Source organism: Rattus norvegicus, chromosome 2 (genome assembly GCF_021556685.1).
Source record: "Rattus norvegicus strain SHRSP/BbbUtx chromosome 2, alternate assembly SHRSP_T2T, whole genome shotgun sequence".
NCBI lineage: Eukaryota > Metazoa > Chordata > Mammalia > Rodentia > Muridae > Rattus > Rattus norvegicus.
The window spans coordinates 165,854,094-165,864,558 of NC_141535.1; positions in this window are offsets into that span (position 1 = coordinate 165,854,094).

Sequence of the window (10,465 nt, forward strand, 5' to 3'; positions counted from 1 at the left end):
GTTCAAAATACTCTCCTGGGATAGCTGAGTCATTTTAGAATTTATAGCTAAGTGGTCATAAGAAGGCAGTGACTAGCACATTATGCTTATAGTTTTACATCTAAGCTTGCCTAAATATGAGTATTCATAAAAATAGAGAATTAGCTGGGAATTTACTGGTAAATTCTCAAGCTAGGGATGAACATAAAATAAGCTTACCATCTCAGGTCGGCATGGCTTGTTCATCACCATTCGCAAAGCACTGTGGGCAAATGATTATTTGCAAGTCAATAGCTATGTGACTTGAGCCCTCACTTTCCCTAAGCACTAAATGGAAATATAGAAACATGTTTGCCTTCTGATCCATACTGTCACTAGGGTTTTTTTTTCCCTCCATACACCTGCATAGGTTTTGTCTGATAATAAAGACTCAATGGAGAATATCACTTCTTAGAAGTGAAGAAAAAATACCCATGAATTAAATGTTTCTGAGAATATAGATGTCAACAAAAACCTAAGAATCTAGGGCTAGGGATGACCTACCCCGAGCTAGTCACCACCCTCTGCCTGAGAATCTTTAAAATAATATAATAATAATAATAATAATAATAATAATAATAATAATAATAATAATAGTCCTCTGAGATCTTTGAGTGTTTTAAACAAATACAGGACCTGAAGAATTTGGAATGATTATTATAATTTCACATCAGATTCTTTCAAAGCAGCAGTGCACGGACCACCATGTAGAGAACTATGTCTCCTTAACAGAGAGACGTGGTGCACACTCACAAATGGAAAAGACTGGTAAGTTTTTTTTTTTTTCAAGAAAACAAAGCAAAACCCTTACAGTGAAGGTGGTGAAAAACAGAAAGGGGACTCAAGTTTCCAGCACAGCAAAGTCTGAAGACAGCATCCTGGAGATGCCAGAAAAACATCTCCAACATGGTAAGGTTTGAGAGTAGAGTTCTAAGTTTTGTTCTCTTCTGGTCTAAATTAGCCAAACAGCAGGGGTTATGAAATTGCATCCAAGAACCCAAGCTCTTTTGCTCTGTGTGACATTTCCTTTGTCCATCCTTTAAAAAGTGTATGCCTGCATGATTGAGGCCTTTAGGGACATCGGGTGTGCATGTTTGATGAGCGATTAGGGCAGGGCATGACAGTACCCTCCATAATGCTGGCTTCTAGCTTTAGCAGCAATACCTGCTCTCATGGCCCTGTAACACAGTGATTCGAGAATCCCAAAACAGCTGACGAAGGTGCCTTGTTTCTACTACAGACGCTGAAAAGGAAGCTTGGGTTAGCTGTAAAAAGAATGGAAGAAATTAGTCAAAAAACCACCAAATGAGCCTTTTCTGTATGTCCTAGAAGGTATTTTGCAACAGTCTTTGACAGATAAGGAATCAAAATCATGTTTAGTCTAAGGTACTTGAGCATGAGGGAAAAAAAAGTCTGGAAGCTGTGTTATGGGTCTCCAGATTTAGATCAATAGCGCCTGAGCTAAAAAAAAAGGTAGTCTATCTCTCCCTCTCTCGGCATCATGCAGCCTTTGTATGACTCCATTATTCACCTTCTAAAGGTAGCAGGGCCTAGGTGCTGTCTGGGGTTTCCTCCTTTCACCCAGCAAAGACCACAAACTGGGAAGTGAAGCGTGATTTTCTAGGGTCTGAGTTTAAATTGAGTTCTGTGTGTACTTCCGCTGTGTTTCCTGCCTGAGAAAATGCCACGCCTCCTCTTTGTTTCCTGGTTGCTGGGTGACCCCTGCTGGTCACCCGGAGAAGTCACTGTACTTCTAATTCTGTCTTCATCAATGCTTGATTCCAGTTATCAAGCTGTAGCTGTGGTTTGCAGGAGCATCTCTACTTGATTGAGATGACTTATATTAAAACCCTTTCTGCGTGTATGTTTTATTGCATTTAACCTCGTATTTCTAAAAAACATTCTCTCTGTAAAACGAGTAAACGCAGAGCCAAGGAAAACATCGTTTTGCTCTAGTTCATGCTCACAAGCTTTGATTCAGTGGGCTCGTACTTACGGAGAAGATGATTATTTTTACATTTTCTTGAAAAATACTAGCTGGCAATAAACATGAGCTTTCCACGTCTTGAAAGCCAGCTGGCAGAAGAAAACAACATTTGCTTAACTCCTCGGCTGAATGCTCTCATTGATAGAACGTACACAGCTACCCAACCATAGCACAAAGCAATCTATGGCTCACACAGCCAGAAAGCCTTTTAAATAAAGTTAGAAACATCCCACCGTCTCAGGAATCAGCATCCTGTCTTTGCACTGATCCATCTGTAAAAGAACCAGCATTTATCCATTGAATAACCCTTTATTCAGTAGATGTGCTATGAGAAAGGCTTGAAATTATGTAAGGAAGCTAGTAGCCAGGTAATAACTCAGAAATGGGAGGAAACTGTCTCCTCTAAGCTGCAACAATATTAAATCTATACATTTTGAGCCTCTTACCTGCCCCTGTGTATTAAATAATTTATTCTATTTAGTTCCTTCTATGTCACTTCCATGATCCCAACTGTATAGACCAAACTACAATCGCTTCTCCAAAACGTCTCCTCTCAATACCTCACAACAAGCAAAAATGAGACTTTGGAGAGACTATGTTGAGTATCTCTGAGGATTTTACAGCAGTTGGCTTTAGCAAAGCAGGATTGTCAGCCTTGGGTGCAGCCAAGCAAGGGAAGTCTTTCGGAGACATTGTGGAAACTACAGTTTCAAATATCTCTGAAATGAGGACTGGGATATGGCTCGCTGACAGAGACGTCTAAAAGCATGTGCAAAGCCTTGGGTTCAATTGCTGGTATAGAAAAAAATACATCAACAGTGATAACGTAAAAAGAATACAAAGGAAAGGACTGGACTGTGTGGGTGTGTGTGCCATAGACAGACAGACAGACAGACAGACAGATAGACAGAGATATAGATATGTGTGTGTGTATACTTTTAAATGCTTCATATATAGACAATACCAATAAATAAATGCCTGTACCATTATGTGAACTGAGGAACCACCCTGATTACTAAACAAGTTGGTAAAATTTAAATGAGGCAGCACCTGCTACTTTGTAACGTTACAGTTAAATCTCAGGCACACATTGAATTGTCTCCCTCTCTTTGGACTTTGCAAGCCAAGCTATTATTTATTCTATTTATTCATACTTTCCCTTCAAAAGCCAATCCTCCTTAGACCCTGAAATATTTTTTGTGTGTGTTTTTTTAAACTCTGAATTGCCATCTCTGTTTGCCTTCATCTCGCTAGCAGTGAAATGCCTCAAACTGAATACAATATCCTGGGCCTTTGAAAAGGGTCTCCGTGAACTGCTTAATAGTGAAGACCTTGCCTGGGTTTTGAAAATTGGGCTGTTAGAGAATAGTAAACTCACAGCCTTATCCATTTAAAGTCTTATCACTACTGTCCTTTTTTACGCTCTGAGATGCATCTTCCCCTTGCAAAGTCTTTCAACTGGACATGATCCTTGAGACACCACGACCCTTGCAATAAACTAATTTCATTGCATTTTTCTGCTTATCTATGTATTTTCTCTTAAAGCCCGTATTTACATTAATTCTTTTTCTTTTAATTTTTTTTTCTTTTTCCTGGTTCCCAGTGTTTCAGTGACCCTTAGACCTTTGACAAAATATTTGCAAATCCATAATGACTTCTTGCTTATTGGCCCTTTTCAGCAATGTTTTCTTTGCAAAGAGCTCAAAGCTACTAACAGAAGCTAAGGTCACACTTAAAATACATCTCTAGCTCTACCTGAAGGATAAAGGGAGAGTGAAACAGAAACACGTTTTTAAGACTCCTGAAGACACCAAGCACTGATTGAAGCTGCACATCAGAAGGTTTATTTTCATTCTTTCAGTGAAGTGCAGTGGCCCTTTGGCTACGTCTCTTTTCCATCCAAGATGAAAATTTAAAGTTTCTCCAAGTTCACAAGGCGTAAATTGCCTAAATATTGTAGAATTTGTCGTACTAATTTTAATCCTTGGCTCGATTGCTGTGTTTCCCAATTCCCTCCTTGGGGGCATCGGTAAAGTTTGCTTAATACCCCGCATCTCAGCCTCATCTCTGACTGGGTCTCGATAGCTGCTAAGCTTCACTGCTGTTTTTAAATCTTTAGCTTCTCCTCCCTTCTGATCAAAAAACAGATACTTGCTAATCTCAGTGTTAGCCATGCTCTACACAGTGTGGACCATAAAGTTTCGGTTTTTGATGGAAGCCATCGCATGGTTGACAAGCGCCTAACTGTTCTTTCGTGTTACGCTGACGCCTGTGGAAACAAACTGCAGGGTCCAAGAGAGTCCACGCGCGTCTCCCACTTTCGGATTCTGAGAGAAGAGCACACAGCTCTGCATAGCTCCCACAGACGATGTCATGAAGTGGGTGACCATGTCCACAGCATCCTTAAGGTCTAACTATGAATCCCATACACTGGGGTATAGCATGGCAGACTGTCCAATAGGAACGGAGCTCCACGTCACAGATAGAGGGCTGAGTGTCATTAAAGAAGTGAAGGGTCTCATCAGTATTCAACAATATGGGTGGGTAGCACAGCTACAATAACACCAATGTCTGAGTTCCTGGACCTCTCAGTGTAACAAATTCCCATGCTTTTCAGGAGATCAGAGACACTCTGGAGCTTACAAAAACCACGAAGTAAATATTATTATAATATTATATTATTCTTATAATTCTAAGAACTTGCCCCAGCGATCTGTATCATGCAGGTAAGACAGCACAGCACAGGGTTGAAAGTCAAGCCTCCAGCTCAAGTGTGCACTCTTGATCGCTCTGCCCTCTCTTCAGTGCATGCCAAGCAGCTAGTTCCGTATCCTCAAAGCAGGAGTCTGTTCTCGCAGACTCACAGATTGCCTCGAGAGTGCCTAGGCGTGCTCTCCGCTGCCAATCCACACGTCCTGGTTTCCAAACTCGTCCTCACACTGGAAACACGCATGCTATTGCTGCATATTTATCCATGGAGCCAGGGTAGGCTCTATCTGAGATTATACTTTTGTATAAGGAGAAAGATAAACTCCCTGTCTTGCCCTCAGGGAAACAACAGCTGAACCAGGAGGTTAAGGCAGATTTTTGAAAATCACTTCACTCTCTCTGCTTTGCTCTCATAAGAGGCTGTAAGTTCCCTTCTGTTCCCTGGTGAGACTTGAGCATTTCTCAGCCTGAGATGCAAAGTAAACATCTTTGCATTTAACATATTTATTCTGCTTCCCGTTTGCCTGTAGTTGCCTTTTCCTTCTCCAAAGCCTCTGAGATGGAGACATCATGGCCAGCACCTGAGGTGAGGCAAGTTCAAGCCGTAATGCTGTCAGGTGCCTGCCCTTCTCTGGGTGTTCTTGACCTTGGCTTCCTACAAACAGGTCACAGGTCCACTGGGGCACTGGGAAGAATGGTTCTCTTATCGTCCTATGGGAGCACAGGAAAACCAAGTCAGCCCACAGTAGTCAGCATGGACCACAGAAGCCCTTAGCATCAGGCTTCTATGCACCATCACCTTAGACTTTCATTACATCAGAAACTACAGCTCCAGGGACACATGGCAGCAGATAACTCAGTTTCTATGATTGGCCCATTGCCTTAATGAGTTTTCCTTATCATGCGTGAGGAAAGAGACTTTAATATTGCCTTCTCCTAAAACAGTCCCATCATATACAGGAGCCACTGATGCTGCATAGTGTGTCCTGGTCCTGAAAAGTCTGAGTTATCTGGAGTGAATTGAAGTAATTGGAGGAGATACATGGCACAGGCACAAAGGACATTAAAGGAAGCAGATGTAGAAGGTCAATTGTCAGCCTCTGCATGCGCACTGGAGAAGTCAGAATGAGTTCTGGTGTTTTCTTTCCAAAGAGCTATGGATAAATCCCTCCCATTATTTTTTAAGAGAACAGACATAGTTAAAAAAGCAAAAAAACTTCACTCGCCATGTATGTTGTAGGGTCTGGAATACTGGGGGAAATCCAAACAAAGATAGCTCTATAATATAATGAATGACTGGCTCTCTAAAATTCATATATATTGAAATTATACTGTTACCACAATAAAACACTAGAAACATGTTAACTTAAGAAGACGAGTAGTTATTTGGTTCATATTTGGTGGGTCAAAATCTAAAGGGCAAACCCAAGCAGTGCTCAGTGAGGTCCACATCCTTGTGCTGATAGCAGTGGTGAAATTTACTCAGGGAGAAAGTAGAGAGAACTGAAGGAGGCTGCCCTCGCTACAGCAATAGTCTGCTCCAGAAAATTCAAGGAGTCGTCTCAGGAAAACTGTCTTCCAAGGGCACACTCCCTCAATCCCTAAGGTCTAAGGCAATGGGTCTAACCTTCCTAATGCGTGACCCTTTAATACAGTTCCTCATATTGTGGTGACCCAACCATAAAGTTATTTTTGTTGACACTCAAAACTGTAATGTTGCTATTGTTTTATATAAATATATATATAGTTTTATGTATATAGTTATATATATGTATAGTTTGATATATAGTTATATATTGTTATATATATTGTTGCTACTGTAATATATATTATATATAATATATATGGTGTGTGTGTGTGTGTGTGTGTGTGTGTTTTCTAATGGACTTAGGTGACCCCTGTGAAAGGGTCATTTGACACACAGACCCCCAAAGGGGTTACAATCTACAGGTTGAGAACCACTAGTCTAAGACCTCTCACTAAGCCCCTTAGTTGTTCCACAGTATTTCCCAGTACTGTCACCCTAGAAACTAAGCTTCCAATTATACAAACACCTGGAGGACAAAGATAACTACCAAACCATTATGCCCAGTGTAATGGCACTGGAAGAGCTGGCCTTTGGTATTAAATAAGTCATGAAGCCAAAGCCCTTATGAATGGAATTCATAGCCTCATTACAATGCCCTCAAACATCTTTCCCTCCCCTGACGTGGAAATCTATGGTTTCTTTGCAGACTTGGTTATGTGATGTGATCTTTTGCTGAACCAGACACAGGTGAGAGGATGCTTTGCTGAAGTAGACGTGAAAGAACACATGATGATTAGAACAAATATAAATATAACCTCAGAAAGTGTGACAAAGCTCTTGCCTTGGCTCACCTTGCCCCACTTTGCTTGTCTTTACTGACAACTCTCTTACATTGCCTTGCCTTGCACCAAATTCCTAATATTCACTTGCTGTGACTTCGTAGAGAGTAACTCACCAAAAAACCCTCTCATGATATTCCAGCAGCTTCTTGTCACTTCTGCAGACTCGCATCGATTGGTGGAGCCTCTCGGTTTTTCCCATGTTTGATGTTTTAGACTGAGCTGCTGATATCCTAACGACAAAGATTGGAATCTCCCCCAAAGAACTACTCCTAAACAGGTTTACGACCCCCATTTCCTGTTAACCTTTCTTTCCCCCTACCTCTGTTGGTGGGTGAGAAGAGAGGTTGAAACATTAAAGAACCCAATTCAACTAGGTTTTGAAGTATCCAAGCCTACACTCCCCTTCCTTCATAAGGCTACAGTGAGCAGGTGCTATTTATTGCTGGCCCAGGAAGCTTACCCTGACCCAGAAAGCCTGCTCAGGCCAAACCTGAGCATCTTGACCTTGGACTTCCCTGCTTCCCAACCCATGGAAACTAACTTCTGCAGTTTACCAGCCAGCCAACCTGTCTGATTGTGTTCCAGAATCATGTATTTCCTAGTAAAAGACATCAAAGAGGAATAATTCAGACTCGTGTTTTTCACACAGTATGTGCCTTATCGTGCATGTCATTGCATTACAGGTTTAAATTATGGTGCTCGAGGTTGTGGACTGTCAATATTTTTATCCTGTCAATTTATCATTTGTTACTAATTTGGATGATTTAGTATTGGTGCCAGGACCCCAACACCATGACCAAAACCAACTTAGAAAAGAAACTTTAATTCATATTACAGCTTACTTGCATCACTAAGAGAGACCATGAGGAACACTGTTTACTAGCTTGTCTCTATGGTGTGCTCATCTTGCTTTCTTAAACCACCCAAGACCACCTGGCCAGGAATGGTACCTCCCACAGTGGGCCAGGCCCTCATAAATAATTCATTGGATTAAGAAAATACCCCCCCCCCACAGACTTGGGCTAAGCAATTCCTTATTTGAGCTTCTCTCCTTCAAGATGACTCTAGCTTTTGTCAGTGACACAACCTAACCAGCACAATGCCTATAATGCTAACCCTCAAAGGCAGATAACAAATGCCAGACTGAGCTACATAGCAACAACTTGTCTCAAAAAGACAAAAAAAAAAAAAAAAAACTCTGTCTCTGTGCTACAGAGAAACAGGGAGGATGTCTGCCCTCAGCTAAGGAAGTTGTTCTCTTACTCTTAAAACAGTAGCTAGATAATTAAATATAACTCATGCCATTTCCAAGTATGAATCCACAGGATTGAAATTATACTATGACTTCCTATTGCTACATAATAAATTCCTTGAAACACCGTAGTTCTAAAGCAACAACTACTGCCTCACAGGCTGTAAGGAATGGGAATTGGAGAGTGCCGAACTGGGTGAATCCAGCATAGGGTCTCTTCTGAGAATCTGAGCAAGTTTTTCCCATTCTCTGAAAGTAAACTGGACCTAGTATGTCAATGAATGGCTCAGGCTATCCCTGGAGGCTTCGGAGCCTATGCCTGGACCTCTCAGCAGGGCTTCTTCACTAGTCCATGGTATGGATTCTAATAGAGTTTAGTTGGTATTGGTTCCAGGACCCCAACTGTTGGTTTTCTTGAAATCTCAGAGAAGTAACCATCATGCATTGCAGGATAAGTCTATAGTACTGTGATGGGGATGCTCTGTAGGGAAAAAGGTCCAGCCAGGATATTAGCTGTGACCGTGTGATGCTTCCTGGTGATGCATACACACGTAATCCACGTACTGCAGTTAAGCCTAACCTTTCTTCTTTTTTTTTATTTTATTTTTTTTTATTAACTTGAGTATTTCTTATATACATTTCGAGTGTTATTCCCTTTCCCGGTATCCGGGCAAACATCCCCCTCCCCCCTCCCCTTCCTTATGGGTGTTCCCCTCCCAACCCTCCCCCCATTGCTGCCCTCCCCCCACCAGTCTAGTTCACTGGGGGTTCAGTCTTAAGCCTAACCTTTCTTAGCATATAGATGTTAACATTTTTGTGCCTGCCTTAACTGAGAAATCCAAGCTAGAGTTATAGCTTGTTCTTGGAAGTCACTCATTTGAAATTTTGCCATTTCCTTCTCAGAAGTGAGTCACAAGTGTGTTTTCATTCGTGGTAGGAAAAGAAGGAACTGGCTTTACCCCTTCTTAAGGAAGACTAAGAAAGAATTTGAGGACATGGTTTAAAGCCACCATAGTTTCTGTCCCTGCTTCTTTGGTGTTTGTTCTTTACATGAATAGATACTGTGTTGAGTAAACATTAAGGTGTTATTTATATCCTCATATTTTAGATGTTCTATAAACAATATATGGTTTCCAATTCTTTGTTACTGATTCATTTCTCCATGAACTTTCTCCACTTCAGTTAGACAGTCTGGAGTGCATATATCTTCTGGGTAATCTGGAATCCTATCACATAGCACTGTGGCTCCTGAAATGGCATCCATAAAGTCAATTTTAATTCAATTGTATGTAGCTAAGTAAAATATTTTATGAGATGCTAGATCAAACATCTGTTCTATTTCTTCGGACTACTACTTTAGTAATTGAATTATTTACAGAAAAGGCAATCAAATTAGTTTCTCATAATTATCGACTTTTTATTGTTCATATTTCATGTTCCTTGCAGCACCTAAATGAGAGTGGTTCTGTTTCTACAAAGCCTTTGTTCCATTATTTTACTAGAAGCTAAGCAATCTTATTTACTCAAGCAATCTAACTGGCAATTGAAGCCCATTTCTTGGAAACAATGACAAACAGAATGTTTATTTTGTTGTCCCGGAGCTGACGGTAGATTTCTCTTCTGGTTTATTGATTTGTGCTGCTGAGAAACAATGGCGTGAACTTGCAAGAAATGTTAGTTTAAGCAAGCCAAGTCTCCACCAAGCAAAAACACATGCAGTACTCAGAAACCATCACTTCTTGCTTTCTGGCCCATAAACTGTGTTAGCAGATGACAAAATTGGACAGTGCATGTATCTCACTGACTCAAAGAATCTATGTCAGTGTACTCTCAGACCAGTGTTTTAATTTATTTACTTACAAAAATATTTACCACATGTGCATGTACGGTACATCCATAGCTGGACCGAGATCTTAAACTTTCTAAGTTCTGGAAGGACTATGATCTTCATACCCCCTTATCAAAGTAAAGTGAATATCAAAGTCCAGCATACAAAGCAAACCCCTTCTGACCTGATCTTCCTACGCCTGTTAAGCATGGGGAAAATGAGATAAAATAAAGACTGAAGGCAATAGAGAGGGCACAATCTCTGAAGAAAGGATTACAAGAACTCTTCCCTGCCTGGGACA